Genomic DNA, 15,134 nt, shown 5'->3' on the forward strand with positions numbered 1-15,134 from the left:
AGTCTGAATGAATAAATAATGGTGTTACTGGGAAGATTAATTAAGAAGTAAGTAAACATCTCACCCACTTGATACCTCTGCTTTATGTTAAATTACATTCAAACTTGAAATGACTTGTAAATGTGATCTGTGAGGATTTTCATTAAGCAATTGATCAGTTAGGTGAAATTAAGTACACATATTTTATACTGTATATACTGTAGTTAATGAAATATGAAATTTGTTACAGCATTCTTATGTTTATTAATTTGGACGAAATGTAAAATTGATAAGAAAACTTGATGAGAATATACTTAGTTTTAATAAATAGTACAATAATTGCATTATTAATGTAAAAAAATACAAAACAGAATTGTTTTCATTGGAATTGTTTTTTGATAGTGTAAGTAATGTTTATTTAATATGAAAAAATGTGTCATTATTAAGTGTAACGGGAACATTCACAAAAAACATCATCAACAACAACAAAACAGTGAGGCTTCCTCATTTAACACCACTGCATGCCACTAGCTACTTGTCATGATCACCAGCTGGAGTGCCTTTGATAACCACCAGAGGGCATTCCATACCTAATTATTGCCACACCATCAAGGACTCAATTTCCCATAGTTCATTGCCCAGGTTCATCAGCTGTTTGTCATTAGCATCATCACCTCTATCTATAAAAGCCAGGTTCTCTCATTTACTCATTGTTAGATCTTGCTAATGTTTGTACTGCATTTCTTAGCACTCTCCTGGTTTTCCTTTGTCTTTTCCCCTTGGTTTCACAGACAAAGCTTAAGCTAGTCCCAGATTAAAATGCAGGTTTGAGCTGTTTTAACGGAAAGCAACTTGCACTGACACATCTTAAAATATGTCACTGCCTTTGTTTTGTCTCAAGATGCACACCAGTAATGTTTTTTTTTTTTCTAGGGTATGTTTATAAAGCTATGTAAATACCCTAATTGAAAAAAAAAAAAAAAAAAACCTAAAAAAAACTAAAAAACCTAAGCCCTGTCTGTGAAACCAGCCCTTTAAGTTCTTTTGCATGTTCCCCTGGATTTCTTTGTTTGCCTATGTCTTGGACTCTGTTTTGACTTGGATTGTTTGCCCTTTGGTAGTGGTGGCGAGATAAAGCCTCATGAAACATTGAAGCTTTTCAGCCAAGTGTACGGTGTACATTTTAGGACATCCTCACACCTCAGTCATACAACGAAAAGGTGTCATGCCTCAGACTTAAAGGCTTCAGTCATTGGACAAAAGGCTTCAGGTCTCAGGAAAAAAACGATGTCAGGTGTCAGGTTGCTAACTGTTATATGTTATACTAAGTTGTATAAAACATATTGAATTGTTTTGTAAATTTGTATTTGGCTTTTCGTCTTCAGGGACTGTTTTGTCTGTTTGGCGATTGCATCGAATCCGGTAAGAAAATATTTACTATGTCTGACAAATGTTTCAGAAAGTGTGCTGATCCCTGTCCTAGGTTTTTGACTCCCGGTGACACACACAATCTGTGCGTTTTCTGTCTGGGGGAAGAGCACGCATGGACAGTGCTTGAGGGCGCTGTCTGTGTGAATTGTGAACGTTTACCAATGAGAACGCTCCGCTCTCGTCTGGCCCTCTTCTCTAGGGGAGAGGAGCCGGCATCGCTGCCTGGTGGTTCTGGCCCCGCTCGTGCTGAGGCAGAGAGGCAGCTGAAATCATGGGGCTCGCAGATGGAGCTCGCGGAGGAATCTGAGAGAGGTGTAAATCTCTCTCAACCCTCTGTAGCTGATGAGGGTGAGCTGTTGGATGATGACGATGTCTTGTCTTTGACATCGTCAGATCCAGCAGCGAGTGCTCTTCTGGCTGCAAGCCCAAGAGAGCAGGAGATGGCTGCCTTGAGAGGAAGAGGAAGCAGGTGAGCCTGCTGAAAGTTCAAAGCCTCCCTTCCCTGCGTATGCGGAGCTGCTTGAAGTTATGGAACGCGCTTCTGGCAGACTGCAGCTGCCATGGGAGCGCGTTAAGAGAGGGGCCGCACGCCATAACAAAGCAGCCCACGTGAGCTTTGAGCCTTCCATTCCTTCCTGATCTTCATGTGGAGATCGAGAAGGCATGGAAGAACCCATATTCGGCTCGTATTCATCTGCATCAGCTGGCGAATTTCGCTGATGTGGAGGGAATGAGCCAACATGGGTATGTGTCGATGCCCCCTATTGACGAGACGTTCGCAAACTATCTCGTCACTGGGCAGGCCCCGATACTGAAAGCTCCGGTCCTGCCTTCTAAGCCCCTTAAAGTGACCTCTCGCTTGAATGGCAGGGCATACGCAGCAGGGGGTCAGGCTGGTGCGGCCTTACACACCATGGCGGTGTTACAGGCCTACCAAGCTGACTTGCTGAAGGATCTGGATCAGGGGCAGGGTCTGTCCTCTGAGGCGGTAGAAGAGTTGCGCCGCAACACGGATCTGGCTCTCCAGGCCACTAAGCAGACCGCTGCTTCGATTGGAAGATTGATGGCAGCGATGGTGGCCATGGAGAGACACCTGTGTTTGAACCTGGCTGACATCGGGAAGAAAGAAAAGGGCTTTCTCCTCAATGCACCGGTTTCGCCCTCTGAACTTTTTGGTACCTCCGTCGAGGCAGTGGTGAAAAAGTTCAGAGAGGCGAAGGCGCGCTAGGCGGCATTTAAGAACTGCATACCGCTCAGACCCGATCCTGGGCCCAGACAGACAAGAGGTCCTGGCCCTGTCTCCGATCCTCGAATCGGGACGGGCCAGGACCTCCTGTCTGTCTGGGCCCAGGATCGGGTCTGAGCCTCTCCAGTGTTGCCTCTCGGGCACCTCCTCCTCCTCGGAGTAAGTCCCAGAGAAGATGGGACTCTAGGAAGAAGAAGCAGGATCTGAGGGAGGTAATCAACCACAGACGTCAGCAGCGTCAGTGATTGGTTTCCTCTCTGTTCACTTCTACCCTCTCCTCTCTTCTTCCACCTCCTGGTCATGGAATTTTAAAATGTAAAACGCTCAGGCTTTCTTACAGTCAGGGTGAGGACAGGGCCCATGATGAATATGATTCTGATGGCCCACCTTCTGGCTTGATAGTAAAAAGTCTCCTTTAGGCTTAAAGGACCCTAGATTCCATCCCTTACACGATAGGAGTCTTCGGTTTTCGAGCCGCAGGAAGGTAAGCTGGGTCTATATTTACATAACAGTATATCTGACCTTAAGTTTTCCTGTATGGGTTTTTCCTGGGCGTGTAGAGAGGAAAATTAGAATAAGGGGTTTTTAAGGGCTCCGAAGTTTAAAAAACATTAGGCTGGCTTGAACGATTGTTTTTGGCTTGGTAAACAAAATGGCCACCTTTACAGCCACCATTAGTAGAGTAGCTTCTCCTCTGGTTATAGCTAGAGTTGTTTTGAGGTTAGCACTCTTTACTTCAGATAGATCTACGTCTAGCGTCAGCCTCCTGGGCTGCCTGACATTGTTGGCTTGGGTTGAGCTTTGCTCCTTTGAGCTCTTAATTTAGAGTTTAGAGTAGCCTCTTCTCTCATGAGTTTGGAGGCTGAGTTTTAGCCCAAGGCAGATCTGTGCTTATGTGTGGCCCTATGGGCCCACAGCTTAGCTGGCCTAGGCTAAGAACTAGGGTTAGGTGTTTTTGCATTCCCCCTTTTATCATTACTTCCCTTGTTAGGTTGTATAGTTTCCTAGTTCTGGCCTTTCTAAGTTGTCAGGCCATAAAGCCCTTTACCCCTTTTAGTGTAGGTGCAAGATAGATAGCAGCTAAGGTAGCAGGCTATCATTAGCCTCCCTGGTGCCGTTGTCTCAGGTGGTAGGCCCCTTATCTTTTGGGTGGATAAGAGAATGCTAGTGTTGCGTAGGCCCCACTTGTCTAGAATTTTCATTCATACTGTGTTTGCCTTTCCCTTGAACCCCTTGAATTAACATTCAAGTTTGAGTGTAACGGTGTCAGCTTTATCCAGCTCCCATTCCCTAGGGTTCAGTACAGATGTGTAAACTTCTGGTTGGTACAAGGCACCCATCTTTGTGTTCAGGATGGCATAAATGGAAATAAAGCATCACTTTTATGCTTTAAGTTCTAGTTTTTGCCCTACACAATGTGAGCTATACTCTATTGCTGCCACAGGTTAGCACCTGTTTCTGTAGTAGTAAGCTTGTTTATGGCCTCCTTCAGAGCGTGGTGATTATTTGTACTCCCCTTGCATTAAGAGTAAAGGTGTTTACTGAGTACATGGCCTGCTGGAATGCATAGCTTAGGTTGAGTTCGCCTTGGGAACCTCACTAGTCAGTTTGGTTCCTTTGTTAGCTCCCTTATAGTTCAAACACTGCCACAAGAATTCTGTTGCATTATTTGGAGTTGAAGGCTTTCGTCAGATAAGCCTCTTTCTAAGCACTGTAGCTTGTAAGTGTCACCAGCTCTTGTTGGTGGATGTTTTTGGTCAGAGTTTCGCTCACTTAGAATTTAGACACTGCCACAGGTTTATGCCAGTGTCTGTTGAGGTAGGTAGGCCGGTTTTGGGCCTCCTTCAGAGCACGATAACATATTTCTTTGTACTCCCCTACTTCAGGGTTTACAGTTTTGGTACTGAGTACATTGCCTGTTGGAATGTGTAGATTTAAGCTCAGGTTGAGTTTAGCTAGGTAACCTCACTTTACTGTTTGGTTCTCAGATTAGGCTCCTTTAGAGCTTAGACAGACGCCATGTGTCTTCTGGAGTCGCAGGCCCTGGTTTGTGCCTCCTCTAAGAACATGATGGCGCAGGCTTGTTGTGGGTGTTGACACTGCCACTGGCTGACGCCCGTGTCTCCTGGAGTAGCAGGCCCAATCTGGGCCTCCTTTTGGAGCATGTTGGCGGAGTTTTTTGTACTCCTCTGCTTTAAGAGTGTTAAGTGCTTTACTGAGTACATTGCCTGTTGGAATGTGTTGTTTGATATTAAGCTCAGGCTAAACTATTAGTTAACCTCACTGAATAGTTTGGTTCTATATGTGGCTCCCTGAGAGCTTAGTAATTGCCACTAGAAGTGACGCCACATGTCATTCTGAGTTGTAGGTCCCGTTTGGGCCTCCTTCAGAGCATGATGGCATAGGTTTGTACTCCTCTTGCTTTAAGAGTAAAAAGGTGTTTTTACCGAGTACATGACCTGGTGGTATGTTGGCTCAGGTTGAATTAAGCTAGTTAACCTCACTTGATAAGTTTGATTATTCTACTTGGTTCCCTTAGAGCTCAGAACACTGCTGTGAGCTGATGCCACGTGTCTGGAAGTCGTAGGCCCTTTTTTGGGCCTCCTGCAGGGCGTGTGGGCGTATGTTGTGCTCCTCTTGCTTTAAAGAGTAAAAAGTGTTTTAACTGAGTGCACTGCTCATCGGATTGTGTTCGGTAGACTGTTATGTGGGAACCCTCAGTCTAGTCTGCTGGATTTGCTTATCAGCAAGCAAGCTGTTCAGGTGTGTGGCCTTCACAGGCCTCCCTTTAAGCTTCCTCCTCCCATTTCTGGGTGTTCTCTAAGCAGACTGAGCGCATGCTGGCCTTTAGCAAGGCTGCTGTAATGTATTTCTACACATGTAGAATTTGTGTCATGTGGCAGGCCCCCTCTTGGGCCTCCATGATTTTGTGCCTACAGTACGGTTTATCTGTTAGGTCGAGCTCTGTACTCCCCTCTTTTGAGGGTTGTTCTGCAAAGTACTTAGCTCCCTAAGCTGGTCAGTGGTTGAAGGCCTCTCTGAGGCCTCCCTATTGAGGATCAGCCCCCAGGCTGTTAAATGTACTCCCCTTGTTGGGTTCCCTTGGAGTGCACAGCCTCCTCAGTGCAAATAATCACGCGCTGAGTAGATCCTAGGATTGAGCAGAGTATTACTCCCCTCATTAGTAAGGGTAAAAAAGCGCTAAGCTGAGTCTTGCTCTCTGGGATGCCCGTCTCTACGCTCTGGTCTGAGTTAGTTTCTGCCTCTTTTGCAGTCACTCTTACTGGATATCTTTTCTGAAGAAATGTGATTGGAGACTCTGTGATCAGACAGGTTGTTGGCCAAGACTAGGTTTCTGTAAAGTAGACCAGGTCAGGCCTCCCTGGTGGCAATCAGGGTCGAGTACTTTCCCCTGACAAGTGACTGACTAGGGTTCACTCGGGCGGCCTCTTTGAGGCTTATAGCTTGGGCTGTTGGCCATAGGGAATGCTATCACTGACAGCCTATGCGTGACCCGTAGGGGGAGTGGTTCTGGCACTTCAGTTGAAGCTGTTAGTTCTGACATTTGTCTAGCTATTTGGCATGCATTCCCCTCAGCATGGCAACGTGTGTATATCGTTCCCCAATGCGTTTCCGAATGCAGTGTAGAGTTCCCTTTCGAAAGGGAACGTCTCCGGTTACGTATGTAACCATGGTTCCCTGAGAACAGGGAATGAGACACTGCATTTCCCAGCCATGCATCGGAGCTGCCTGCTGAACAGTCCCTTCAGACTATAAGGCACTGACTGGTTCTCTAGGCGCCCCTTATATACTTCCGGGTTGTGCTATGATGACGTCATAGGCTGTCGCCGGCCAATAGGATTGGTAGGATTTGACAATTGCTTTCAGACACCGGTTCACGTGATGGCGTTCCCCAATGCATTTCCGAACGCAGTGTCTCGTTCCCTGTTCTCAGGGAACCATGGATAACCTGAGACGTTTTTTGTCAGATTGATACTATTTGTTTAACAATAGTTTTACTACAAATACCATAAACTATAGTGTTAATTTGTGGTTACCATGGTTAACTACAATAACATTATTTGTAGTAAAACCATGGTTAATTTTCATAAGGGAAGTAAAAAATCGTTCTAGCTGTTAGACTGCGTTGTTATAAGCACAGCTACTTTGTGTACAGAGGTTACCAAGGAAACGGCCTTATTTCTGCTGTTCCAGCGCCACCTACTGTCAAAGAGTCGATTACATTTTAATTCAGATAATTGCTGTTTTTGTGAAAAAAGAAAAAAAAAAATGTGAAAATCGCCATGTTCTTTTCTGTATAGAACCTAACCAGTCTAATATTTAATTAAAGCTGTAAGAATAAAATATCATAAGGTAGCATATAGATTCATAACAATAACATAAATAACATTGCTAAGGGATTACATAAATAGCCTACATGAATACCATCAATAGATAGATTCTACATAATTAACATGCACACACACACACACACACACACACCTTACATCAATTTGGGAATAGTTACATATAAATATAAAAAGGGGGGAGAAAGAAAAAGATAACGGAAGGATTGCATTATGATGGGATAAAAGCCAATATAAAATTATACAAAAAAAAAAATAAAAAATCATAGCCAAAAAAAGAAAAAACCTGATGCCTTTTAAGTCTGATGCCTTTTTGTCTTAGTCCGTTTCATCCGATACCTTTTCATCTGATGCCTTTTATTCTGAGGTAGTTTCGTCTGATGCCTAATTGTACGAGACCTGATACCTGACATAATTTTTCCTGAGACCTGAAGCCTTTCAGTCTGAGGCGTGATGCAGGTTTGTCCAATGACTGAAGCCTTTTAGTCTGAAGATGTGTGAGGATGTCCTAATATGTACACTGTACAAGTGGTTCACAAAAGGGTTCATTTCTTGAGGCTTCATTTCCTCATAATACCACCTGGTGGTCAAAGACTGTAAAACAAGCAGATACATTACAGATGACCTGATGTGATCTGATACACTGTATTTTGCGCCAGTTAAGGCTTAGAAATGACAGTGAAGAAAAAAATCAATTACCACATAGACTAATCTATTTATATGAATATAATGTGTATTTTCTGGTGGTATATAATGATTGTATAACATAACTGTATAATAAACGAATTGGCTTAAAATGAATGGGGCGATATTATTATTCTAAAACCACACATTTTGAGGGGATCTCATGGGTTAATATATCTGTCACAATGTCACGCCAAGATTCAAATCAGAAGCGAGGCTTCGGACATCATCAACAACGTCATTGGTCTAAAGTGATACAAGCCTCAATACGCGCTTCACTGAAAGCTTCCGGGATTTCTCGACACGCTCCGAAGCCTCGACGCAGAACATAACATCACTACCCTTTGGTTTTGACCTTCTGCCTGTTTTTGGATTATGACTGTGGATTATCCTTTTAATAAATACTGACTGCAGTACAAACATTAGCAAGATCTAGCGATGAGTAAATGAGAGAACCTGGCTTTTATAGATTAGAGGTGATGATGCTACTGACAAACACGAGAACAATCATGGCTAATGAATTGGGAAATTGGGTCCTTGATGGTGTGGCAACAGTCGGGGGTGGAGTGCCCTCTGGTGACTATCAAGGGCACTCCAGCTAGTGATCGTGCCATTACTAGTGTATCTACAAAGGCTGCAGCCAATGAGGGTCAGGATTCTCTGCAGGTCAAGATGCCGAAATACACTGAGAGGAGTGACACATACCATACATAATTAAAACACTTACAGAAAACTATCATGAGTAGTCTTCGTCTCATGCTCATCTAAAAACAAAATCGTTGATCTTTTGACATTCTGACAAAACAATTTTTAATGTATAAATTACAAATATTTCAGTAAATTACAGTAGCTGTTTCATGTTTGATCTTCACTGGATCTTTGCAAATCTTTCTTCTTCCTGGGCTGGGCTCTAAAGGCCTTGCAGAAGATGAAGTATATAAGAGGATCAAAACAGACATTCAGCACTGAAATTAAGATAGTCAGTTCCTTCACAAAGGAACAAAGCTTGAGCTGTTGTACAATCACTGCTGAACACATAAGGCAGTCTCACCAGATGATAGGGCACAAAGTACATGCAGAAAACGACCACTAGAACAAGAGTGTTGCGTTTAGACTTGTTAAACTTATGGCTGTTAGATGTGGTTTGTGTGGACAACTGAGTTTGACGGATCTTTTGCAGAGTCTTCCAATAAAGAAAAACCAGAGACATTAGCACAAACATGAAGACTACAATGGATGAACAGTGGATGATTTTGTAGGCCACACTGAGCTTGAGACTGTGATGGGATTCGCAAGGAAATTCATCAAGCTTTCGACCCCAGGTGGTCTGAAGAAAGAGAATCAGGTAGATGGAAGATATGGCTAACAAGGAGAGCCAAGTAGCTGCAGAAATGTGGTGGGCAGTACGGACCGTCTGCAGAGCATGAGTCTCCAATGGCCGAACAATCTTCAGGTACCTGAGATGACAAAGTGAAGTACTCAGAATGCTGTTAATATCAATTTGCATTTCACTGTGAGAATAATTCACAGTGTGTCACATACACATATATCAACCTAGGCTTGGAAAAATGTGCCTGTGGTGATGTTTCTGCAAAAGGATATTATGTTGCTTCTTGCACATTTCACCGCATGTCCAGTGAATGTTGCTAGGCTTTTCTAGTTTTATTTTATAGAACAGATGAATGTGAATCTGGCAACATTCTGGCAATGAAATATCTGGTGAGTGGCACTAAAAGGTTAATGCTCTAATGTACTATCTACAATAAACCCCCCGCTAGAAATTTTACGTTCCCTGAACATTTTCAGAACGTCCCTACTGGTGTTAAGGATGTTGCCTAGTAACGTTCCCAGTGCGTTCACAGGCGGTCACGATGTGGAGTTCTTTTAAGGTTTGGGGGACGTTATTTAGCGGACCTTCACAGAACATTCAAAACATTCTCTAAACGTTTAGGGAACCATATTTTATTTGGAAATGTTCTGTGAACATCCCTGCTGCCCTTGTTAAAAAAACTGAATTGAAAATTAGAGCTAAATTGACTAACAAAAGTGGCTGTTCAAACAAAAACTAATTTTTCTTAAATGTCTTAGAAAAAAAAAAAAAAAGCTCTTTACAGGTATTTTCTGGATTACTATTATGAAATCGTTTCCTTAAAACACAGATCTCTTGCAATAAGTCATTAGCTGACAACAGCACATGCATGAGCTAATGTAACCACCGTATCACTGCATCAGAAACAACACAGTTACTGCAGCCTTTAAATAAAACAACATACAGCACAACAACAATGTTTCTGGCTCATCACTGACTGAAGCACAGGCTCTACTCTCCAGCACAATGGTAACCTCACAAAACTCAGATAACAGAAACAGAACATTAAACACTAACATATCTCTCTAGATCTCAGCATCTTCAATTACAAACCAGTCTGACTTTATTTCTTTCATTCAAAACATCTTAATGAGGTGCTGATGTTTTATTAAAAATAATAAAGTTTGAAGTCACCGTTATGGAGGTAAACGCTTGCTTTAGTTGTGTTCCTGACCCATGATGTTTAAGCTTTAATTTTTTTTCAATTATTGAAGTTGTGTGTTTTTGAAGCAGTTTTGCTAGAAAAAAATCTGATAAAATTAATTTGGTTGCACATTGTTGATCATTTCATCATCATACAGTGGCATTGTTCAGTGATCTCTGAATATTGTGTTCCTTTTATGTTGTTGTAGTCCTATAATAATGAATAAAATCCTGTCCTCCTTTCAGTTTGTGTTTGGCCTTTTCTTATTATAGAAAGTCATCCTGCTGAGGCCTATGCTCACCTGGGCTCAAGCTAGACGGTGACATCAAGTGGTCAGCCCTCTGTGAGGCCTCCTCACCTCCTCCTCCTCACTCCTGTGGTTTCGCCTCCTCTCACTATAGAGAGTACTTCTCCTGAGGCCTCCGCTCACCTGAGCTAGACAGTGACATCAAGTGTTCAACCCCCGGTGAGGCCACCTTGGTAATCTGTCTTTGATTGGACCCGTCTCGGGCCCAAATTGTATTTGGCTCAGAGATGCTGACTTTGAGTCAGGCAGGATTGAGCATGTCTTTTCAGCTCTCCTGCAGTCCTCAGGGATTGAACCAGATCCCCCTTGTATAGTGACAAGGCGAAGGAATTCACTTTATCTTTGCCTGTATAAGGCCTGTCAGAGACTGGCATTACCAGACCTTGAGCTCTGCCCTGGGGCAGACACTGTTTCGTCCCGGTAAGGGTTCTTCCTTTCATAGGGCATGGGCCTAGGTTGTGGCCTTAGGGAATAGTGTCACTGACAGCCCTGTGTTTGACCTGAGAGAGGGATTGGTCTACGGCATCTAAGTCCGTTGAGCCTTCTTTTTGCTTATCTTAGCCATTTAGGCAGTTATTCCCTCAGCATGGCAGAGTGGGTACTTGCACATTGCACATTGCACAAGTTCTTTTTGCACATTGCAATGTGGTTGCCTTGGTGTTTTGGGTGGTTGCTAGGTTACTTACATTCTTTGCTGAGAGAATGTATTTGAATGTTTCCATAATCTTTTTTAAAATGTGGTAAATTATGGACATTTTAGTTAACACAATCTCATGTGATATATAAGTAGCAATTCTGATTTTATGCAGTTAAGTGTGATTAGATGCATTATAGAGACCTGGGGCCTCATTTATAAAATGTTGCGCAGAAACCGTCCTAAATTTGATCTTATGATCATTTCTCAGACGTACGTGTGATTCATAGAATGAACGTACACACAGAAAATGAGCGTACGCCTCTCTTTCCGATGTGAAATCTATAAATCGCAAATGATCTTGAACTTGCGCACAACTGAATGATTTCAGTTCTCCACGTTGTAAACGACACCTAATTAATATCATTTACATATACCAGTTATCGTCCAAATCCTTTAATTTAGAATGGCAAGCTGCAAGAATAGCTTAGATTTCCAAAAACCTGCAGTAATCTGACAAAGAAAAGTGTGTACGTCTGCACACTAGTGAGTAGCTAAATATGAAAACAGGGTGGGCCGAGACCTCTGTAAATTCACAGGAAACATCTGTTGTGTTGGTTATGTTTGGTTTATTTTTATCAACTGGGGAAGCGGTGAAGATGGTTGCAGGCACTGCAGAATCCATCTAGAAAAGCAAGCAAGAGACAGACACTGATAAGAAGAAAACATTCTAATTTTCAATGTCATATACAAAAAAATTGCTGTAAAAACATCCAAATTCTGACAGTATCAATGGTTTCCATTATGGCAGTAATATACTGTTGGAAGCAATGCATTCTGGGCAGTATTTGCCATTTCCTATAAAGCAGCCTACTGCAATATACTGTGAATGTTTTATATATATATATATATATATATATATATAAAAATTCTGAGTATATATATATATATATATATATATATATATATATATATATAATATATATACTCAGAAACTGTCCGGAATTGCCTCCAATACACTATATATGAAGGGCCAAACCTACAAAAACAATAAATAAATATGTAAAAAATATAAGAAGAAATGTAAAATAACAAAAATACATTAAAAAACAAAACAAAACAAAACAAAAAAAAACAAGTATTTATACTTTTATTTCCTTATTTATGTATAATTGTATTTTTTCCACATTTATTTATTTATGCATTTATTTATTTCTACATTTCTTTATTTCTACATTTCTTTGTCTGTATACATCCGTGTTTTACCTCAGACATCAGCAATCGAGCTCGAGTTGCAGTGCTGAAGCTTTAAGGCTACAGTGACACCTTGTGTGATTAAACGAAACAGAAGAGGTTTGGACGTGCAGCTGCTATACCAGGCTGTCATACAATTAGTCAAGATGCTCTCTATAGTGCATCTATAGAAGTTGATCAACAGCTTTCATTGTTCAACCCCTGTATATTAGGGAAAGTTGTCATTTCAACAACAACAACAATAATAATAATAATGGTAACACTTTAGTATAGGGAACACATATAAACTATTAACTACGACTTTTCCCTCAATAAACTCCTAATTTACTGCTTATTAATAGTTAGTAAGGTAGTTGTTAAGTTTAGGTATTGGGTAGGATTACGGATGTAGAATAAGGTCATGCAGAATAAGGCATTAATATGTGCTTAATAAGTACTAATAAATAGCCAATATTCTAGTAATATGCATGCTAATAGGCAACTAGTTAAAAGACCCTAAAATAAAGTGTTACCATAATAATAATAATAAACTTTATTTTTTATGTAGTGGCTTTAAAGCAAGTTTATCAAGGTGCTGACACAAAACAATAAATATATATATAAAAAGAATATTAACATACAATATCAAAATAATAAACTAAAAATCAAATAAAAGCTATTCTGAAAAAATGTCTTAAGATAAGACTTAAAAAGAAAATGAATATGCGCTTCTCTAATATCAGCTGCTAGTGCATTCCGCAGTTTTGGAGTGTTGCGGAAAATAATTTAATTCCTTTAGTGAGAATGTAATGAAACAAACACTCAGGAAATGTCTTTGTATCAGCACTGAACAACCTTCTTGCAAGAATAAAATCAACAGAGTTCTACAGAGAAGAATGCCCTCACCCAGTGTCTTATATACCCCTCTTATTGTTCCTTGTTACCCCAAACCAATCATAACACATGTTACCATATACAGATCAGAAGAATAAAAAAAAAGAGAGGGGACTGTCTAGACAAAAGCATTTGCACCCTTGCCTCTCTTCCTTTGATAGTTTCAGAAGTGCTTCTTAAAATACAACCGCATAAGCAGTAATTTTCCACTGAACAAGCTGTTTGGAATGTCACACAAGACACAGAGAAAACAAGAATCAATGCATCAAGAAAATAAATGATAAACAATAAAAAAAAATCCCACTACATTTTTTTTCACTACAGCATTTACCGGGGTTCAAGCATTTAAGGCCTTTAAGCACATGTGCGTAAAAAAGGAATTGTTTTATTTAGCAAGCATGTAACCACTTAAATCATAGAGGAACAGCTATGATATATGCTAAAATAAACACAGAGAAAGAAAAGGCTTAAACAATAATACTTGATACATACTAAGCATGCTTACACACACACACAAACACACACAAACACAGACACACACATCTTTTCTTGTAGATTCAGTATTTGAAATACATGATGGGTAAAGATGTTTTCTGCAAATCTCAGTAAAACATTTTCAGGTTTCATTTTACTCAATATGGCACAACTGTTAAAACTAACACTCAAAAGTAACGGAAGTGATGAATTTTGGCAAAGAATTGATAGTAAATGTCTAATTATGTTTAAATATGAATTATAGAACAATATTAGTGAGTAGTATGACAAAATTACTATTTTAGACAGCAGGTGGCAGCAGAGGACCTCTTATTGGCTCACTTTCCTTTTAAAAGTGTCTGTTTTGTTTTAAGTTTATTTTCCATGTTTACTCCATTAATTAAACGTGCCTACACACACATTTTGTTGCAGAAATGGATATTTGAAATCAACAATGAGGTAAGAAAATGCAGATTCCAGGTTTCCCCTGTAAAAATCATCATTTTCAGGTCTCAATGTAATTGTAATGTTATATTATTGCAAAAACATACAACAAATGAACAAATGTGGTAAACCTTGACAAAATGTGTCAAGTGGTAAACCTTGACAAAATGTGATTTGTAATGTTATTATAAGGATTTATATAGCTTAAAAGGGATTTTAAATGACAAAACCTTGAACTATATTAGTGGCCTTCTGCTGCCATCTGGTGGCATAAAATGACAGTTTCAGGCAATTTACTAAGGAAAAATATGTTTTTTAAAGGCTTTTTTGACAGTTATAGAGCCACCTATTGCCCGGTCTGCACTACTTTTTTTGGGTGTCCTCAGAGTGTGCCCATACATACGCGTGTTAATTTTGATGAAAATATCTCATTTTGTTTTGAAGTTATAGATATATATATGAGAGCATAAAAAATGACCCAAGAACATCTTTGATTGGATTTTTTTGCAACTTCCTATCAGAATTTTGACATTGGGGCATTTTAGCTTAATAAATCAACTTAGGTTCCATGTTTCCTATGCTGGTTTCGTCTCAATCGGACTAATGATTTTGAAGATATTCGCAAAAGTTTAAGCGCTAAATCACAACGTTGCACAAACCATAAGCCGAAACCTGGCAAGTCTGGTATCGTTGGACTCGGCAAGGTTTCAGGAGTTTAAGCACATGACTCCCTTGAAACTAAGTCGACCACACCCAAAGTTATACACATTTTCATCCAAAACCATTAAAAACATATGTTTTTTAAAGGTTTTTAACAGTTATAGCGCCACCTATGGTCCGATCTCCATAAAAATTGCCATGCTTCTTTAGAGTCATATGCTGCATGTGCTCCCCTATTTTCGTGAAGTTCTGAGTTTTCGTTTAGGCT

At 40.5% G+C, this 15,134-nt stretch overlaps 1 protein-coding gene and 1 pseudogene across 1 annotated transcript in view; both read right to left on the reverse strand.

The window, feature by feature from the left end:
• Window positions 1-15,134, reverse strand: part of LOC127495352 (P2Y purinoceptor 14-like) — an 85,811-nt gene that overhangs the window by 15,461 nt on the left and 55,216 nt on the right. The window lies entirely within an intron of this gene.
• Window positions 8,563-10,162, reverse strand: LOC127495510 (P2Y purinoceptor 14-like; annotated as a pseudogene).

This window comes from Ctenopharyngodon idella, chromosome 15, assembly GCF_019924925.1.
Source record: "Ctenopharyngodon idella isolate HZGC_01 chromosome 15, HZGC01, whole genome shotgun sequence".
Taxonomy (NCBI): Eukaryota; Metazoa; Chordata; class Actinopteri; order Cypriniformes; family Xenocyprididae; genus Ctenopharyngodon; species Ctenopharyngodon idella.